This window comes from Podarcis pityusensis (genome assembly GCF_964106645.2).
Source record: "Podarcis pityusensis genome assembly, chromosome: 15".
Taxonomy (NCBI): domain Eukaryota; kingdom Metazoa; phylum Chordata; class Lepidosauria; order Squamata; family Lacertidae; genus Podarcis; species Podarcis pityusensis.
Window position 1 is genome coordinate 43,948,687 of NC_138040.1, and position 6,110 is coordinate 43,954,796.

Consider the following 6,110-nt stretch of genomic DNA (forward strand, 5'->3'; position numbering starts at 1 on the left):
TAGTAGTTGCTTCTCCGAGGAAGGGGAAGCGACGGAGCCTCCATCTTTCTTGTGGGCAGGGCTTTCTGACTTTGTAACGTTGCTGCTCCTACGAAGGGAAGGCCACGACTCCGCCATTTTTGTAACGGGCGTTTCAATTTAGTTTAATTTAAGGTTAGTGATATACTGTACCGTATATCTCTAGCGACAGTGTGAGGAAAATTAAGCTGAGGAGAGTTGGGACTTGTTGGCAAGCCACATAATAAGCACTGACGCGGAATGCAACGTTACGGGGGTATTGGAGAAACACGCGCAGAAGGAGTCTGGCTCGCAGGTCCCGTAACGGGAAGCAAAGGCCAGGAGGTGCTATTAGGCGTTTCTTAGCACGAATCCTCTCGCATAGTCGGCGCTGGGAAGCCCCTAACGGTCCTCTCCGCCTGTTATCTCTAACTCATGTGCTCTTTTATACATCACTTTCAGAGGTCACCAGCGCCCGCCAACCGAGAGAGAAGCCAGAGGCTGTTTCTTAATAAAATAATGTTTCTGATTCCACCCCGCGCTCTCCTCGGAAGTTTACTTAAGCTCTCACAAGTTGGTTTTCAAATATAAACTCATTGCGCTTAGTATTAAGTGCAAACAGTAATTCATCTTTTAGACTGATGTGATGCTTCTGTTTAAGAGAAAAAATAGGAAAATTTAAAACTGGTGATAAATGCAGGACTTTGAGGGGCAGGAACTCTTCCAATAAATTATTCTGCTCAGGCTTCTTTGTTAACACACAAAGTGAAGTTATTTTTTAAAACTAGCTCCACATAAAAAAAACAAAAACTAGCTCCACATTTACAAGAGGCTTTAGTAAGCAGGCTAGTCTCACTAGTCAACTGAAGGAAAAATGAAATAATTAAGAGCCATGATGCTACATCAATGCAATGAGATTTATCCATTTATTTAGAATTTTCTACTGTTTTATCCTAGATGCCCAGGACAGGAAGCAACACAGATGAACATTCTGAAGGCAGAGAAATGGCAATTCTATGTACCCTTACATGGGATGAGACCCACTGGCCCCACTGAAAAGTACTCCTAAGTGAACATTCATAGAACCAGGCAGCACAGCGACAAATACCATAATAAGATAATATACGTGAAAGCTCTTTTTGCATCTGTCTTATTCATGCTAACTTAGGAGTAAGTAGCTTGAAGATGTTTAACTTGCGGAGGAACTAAATGACATCACTGAGCGCATCCATGAAAAGATGTGCACCACTGCATACTTGCATGCTCACTCAGTCATCTGCACATGGGTGTTACAAGGTGCTATTCATGGATGATCAAAAGGAAGCTGCCAATTGTAGATGGTGCCCTGAGTCTAACAACTGGTGGTTGAAGGAAGTTCAAGGGCCAGGACAAATAAACTACCTCTTGGTAACATCATTCTAGCTGCCTGTGGTTTTCTACCTGACATGCAAAAGTGTGAGCTGTTGAGGTCACTTGACAGCTAGGTTAAATGCTTAGCTCCATTTACAATTGCAACCCACAGCTCATCTGTTCCAGAAAAGCCCTGTTGATCTTAATGAAACTGCTCTAGAGCAGGGGTGACTAAACGTTTCCATCATTGCTCCTTCAGGGATGTGGCCAATAACTGGGAGTTGCCACTCACCCTCTCTCACACCAAGGCATGTCCTAGAGTCTAGAGTAAGCAAGGTGATGCCAAGCTATATCCCTCTGTCATGTGAGCCAAGGGAAGCCATGCAGCTCTTGGGCCACTATCTGGTCATTTTAATGAGCTGGATGAGGGCCAAGAAAATGAACATTAATCCAGATACTCTGGAGATTCTGTGACATAGAGGTTTTCAAGGTCTGGGAGTTAAATGACCTGTTGCGAATGGCACTTGCACAAGCCCTGAAGGAACAGATCGTCGTCTGCAGTGCTCCTATATTCATCTTTGTCACTGGAGGCCCAAGCGTCACAGGGGCTGGGAGTGTCCCTCCCAAAAAGACCAGAAGCCTTTTTATTACGGATAACGGGAACAGATGTCCCCACAAAACAGATAAATCTATTTTTTTATGCAGCAACAGCAGCACAAACATTATACTGTATGCACAAAAATGGCATGAAGAGGCAGTAATTACTAAAGAAGAATGGCAGCTGAAACTGACAGAATATGTAGAATTTGCAAGTTTGACTTGCAAAAATAGAGATAAAAAAGAGACCGACTTTAAGGAGGACTGGAAATGTTTGTGGATTATTTAAAAACTCTGTAAACAACTTGGATTTGACTAAGAACAGCAGTGGAAAGTATCATGGAGGGGGGTTTTTTGTGAAGAAGAGTAATTATAATATGCAGTAAAAGTTGGAATTTGGGGAAACCATGGAGGGATGGAGGGGAAGTCCTAGGTTGGCTGATTGAATATTAAATTTGAAATGTTGAATTATTATGTATTTTCCAAATTTCTATAAATAAAAAGGGGGGCTGGGAATGTAAGCCAGAGCGCACGGAATGCTGTTTACCTTCCTGCCATGGCAGTACCTATTTATCTACTTGGTATGCTTTCAAACTGCTAGGTTGGCAGAAGCTGGGACAGAGCAACAGGAGCTCACTCCATTGCAGGGATTCGAACTGCCAACCTTCCAATTGGCAAGGTCAAAAGATTCAGTGGTTTAGACCACAGTGCCACCCGCATCTCTTCTGCTGTATTAAGCCAGCCCCCACCTCTGACTGCAGGGACAGGAAGAGAAAACCCCAGCTCCAGCCCTGGACAGCTACACTCCTGTGGCCAGAAGGATGGCAAGGGGCTCGGCTGCAGCTGCACCCATGTCCTCATAAGGAGCAACACCTGCAAGTTGACCTTAAGAAATTCAAAATATACATAAAACCAGCAAAAAAAATGTATATTAAAATACAGGTCAGCTTCACAAGTAAACAAAAAAGTTTTCAGCAGGCACTAAAAATAACACAATGAAGGTGGAGTTCCAGTGTGTAGTTGCTGCCATGCTGCAAGATTGATTCCTTACAGGTGTGAGATGAACATTATGTGACAATTGTACAAGTGTCAGTCCCGTGGATTGATGTGGCCAAGGAAGCACACATGGGACAAGGTAATCCATGCAGGAGCTATCCATTTGTGCAATAACCAGAGAGGTCCTTTTCTGATGTGTCCCTTCAGTTGTGGAATTCCCCACCCCGACACAGAGGGCACCATCTCTCTCTCTTTGCTTTCTGGTATCTGCTCAAAACATGGTTGGTGTTCAGTTTGGGATGTTTATAGATAGGCTCTGTAGTTATACATTGGTTGGTTGGTTTATGTTGCTATTATGTATAGCTTAAAAATAATAATGATGATGATAACTGTAGTATTAGTAAAATTTATATTTTATTCTATCTAGACTAAGCAGGATATAAATGTTGTACATAAATAAATAGCAGCCTCTACTCCATATGCAACAAAAAGAGTTATGGGGTAGATGAACTTCATTGCCACATAACGGAAACCAGCAGAGCTCTTTTTCTAGAAAAAGAGGTGCCAGAACTCATCATGAACACCTCCCTTGTTCTCTTATTATGGCAACAGTGCTCACCTGAGAGGTGCCAGAACTGAGTTCCTGTGAGTTCCAGCTGAAAAAAGTTCTGGAAACCAGATACATTAACTCCCTCTGGAGCAGGGGTAGGCAACCTAAGGCCCATTTGCCTTCTCAATCCAGCCCACAGATGGTCCGGGAATCAGCATGTTTTTACATGAGTAGAATGTGTCCTTTTATTTAAAATGCATCTCTGGTTTATTTGTGGGGCATAGGAATTCGTTCACCCCCCCCCATATAGTCCGGCCCCCCACAAGGTCTGAGGGACGGTGGACCGGCCCACGGCTGAAAAAGGTTGCTGATCCCTGCTCTGGAGGTTAATAAGTGTTGTTTGTTTGTTTGTTTTCATTTTATCCAAGATTTTCCAACTGTTCAAGTAATTGCAAATATGGAACTGTTTTAACTGTAGGGAGGAGACACAACACATTTTTCTACCACTAGATGACAGTAAACTGACTTTAAACTAAGAACACACTTAGTAAGATACAGCATTCTGCTGCTGCTGCTGCAAAGAAAATCGGTTTGCTTCCCCCAAATCCTACTATGCAGAAGGCGTGAGGGATTATTTACTGGCAAGAGGTCTCCAGGTTTCCCTGGCTCCTTCCTGGTGGCAGGTTGAGGGCTTGACTCTCCAGGTGTGGCGGTGTGGCTGCTGTTGCTTTTAATTTTTTGTATATTAATTTTGGATCATATGATTTATGTGGTAATGTTGAATTTGATTGTGTACTTTTTGACATTTTGTTTATTGTTCATGACTACTTTTGTTATGTTTGTAGCTGCGTAATTTTTTAATATGTTTTAAGTCGCCTTGAACATTATTTTAACTTTGGAAAAGTAGCATACAAATAAAATGATTGATTGACTGAAATGAACAAGAGTGCCTTTAATACCTTAAAAAAAAATACTAAGACTGTGCATGTAGCTTTCAAGATTCAGCCCAGCAGGAGCTGGCTGCAAATTATAGCATAGGGTAGTCTGCCTTCCTGCCCTCCCCTCTCCCAATTAACTTCCGTCTCCAGGGCCCATTTGTGTGCCCTCACCAGGGGCCACCCCTAGGTCTCAGGGTCTGGGCTGCTCCTGACCTGGCTCTGCTAACTGGCAGAGATCATTGTAGTGTAACCTCGGAACCTCTTTTTAGTGCCAGAGCTCTGGATCATGCAAATCTACTACGAAAGAAGAACGCTTCTAAATATTTGCAGATTGCCTTTCTGTCACCTCATAACTGTCGCCGGAAACCCCCCCCCCCATCTCTCATTGACACGTGTATTGCACAAGCACCACACTCACACATACACGCATCTCCCCTTCCTGACCCTGGAGATGTCCCTTTAGAGGGCCATCCCTTAAAAGCCTTCCGTAAATAAGGAAGCGCTAGCCTGACAGCTTCCCGCTATAGCTCCCCGCACAGCCCTATCTGTATTGAGAGTAGACCGGCCGACCGAACTCTGGGTCAATCAGCGGCCGCCTCAGCCAATCAGCGTTAACGAACAGCGCCCCTTGCGGCGGCCACGCAGGTACTGCAGGCTACAGGCGCTCTTTTCCCTTGCCTTTGACAGCTCTCAATACAAAGTTTCCGAGTTCAATTGACCGTGACTGATCTAATCAAAATGTAGCAAGCTGCTTCCTGAAGGCGAAAGTGCTTTGAACTTCAAGGACAATATTCTTTATAAATTCACTAAAAATCAGCCGTACTTCGGATTTTCACCGGACCACTTTTATTCTGCTGGATATTACAAAGACTATCAAAGGGGGGTGGCCTGATATCAAGCGGCCATAATCCTTTGACCGAGCAGTCACGTACCCTGCGCTCCCTCCAGGTAGACGTGACAACCTTGATAGCCATCGTGATGGGTTCAGACAGAAGGCTATCAAGGATACAATGGACTGCCTGCTCTAGTGTATTCCGCACGGACTTTCACAAAGGAACTGTGACCGGATTCCCCTCAGGGGGCAGGAAAACTTCGCCTTTCTCCTTTGTTTTAACATGACTCATGCGGGGAGGGGGAAGGAGGCTCCGGCCAGGTGTCAGGACACTCGGATTACCTGTGCAACCCCTCCCCGACTCCTCCTATTTTTAATATAATCATGATGTAAATATGATGTAATTCTGAGGGTGTAGCTTAGGGGATTAGCAACTAATAAAAGTTAGGGTCTCCCTTTGTTCCGGGCTTCCATCTTGCTTCACCTCGTGGACGGTGGGAGCCCTGTCGCGACAGTCTTCTTCAAAATAAAGACCAAGCCTACTGGCTGCTGTTTTGCTCTGAATTGCTCTGGTCGGTGTCTTCATTTGTCCAAGGGAGCCCTCGGATTTTCCGGTAACAGTATTGGCGACCACGAAGGGACACTTGGTTCTCTTGCGAAGGTGAGGGGGGAGATAGAGGGGATCAGGCGCCACTGGGCAACCTTAGCCCAGGAATCCTTCTTCCTCTCCTTGCCTCCTCTTTGCGGGCGGTAATCAACCGTCACCAGAAGCCCGACCAGAGAGAGCAAAGGCGAGGTAAAAGCCGGCTAAAAGAAAAGGATCCCGGGATCTGCGGGGGACATCTTCGAA

At 44.9% G+C, this 6,110-nt stretch overlaps 1 long non-coding RNA gene across 1 annotated transcript; it reads left to right on the top strand.

The window, feature by feature from the left end:
* The first annotated feature begins 20 nt into the window (after positions 1-20).
* On the top strand, positions 21-1,413 carry LOC308463881. The gene is made up of 2 exons (XR_013979770.1): positions 21-153; positions 955-1,413. It is a non-coding gene; the product is annotated as an uncharacterized lncRNA (long non-coding RNA).
* The last annotated feature ends 4,697 nt before the right edge of the window (positions 1,414-6,110 follow it).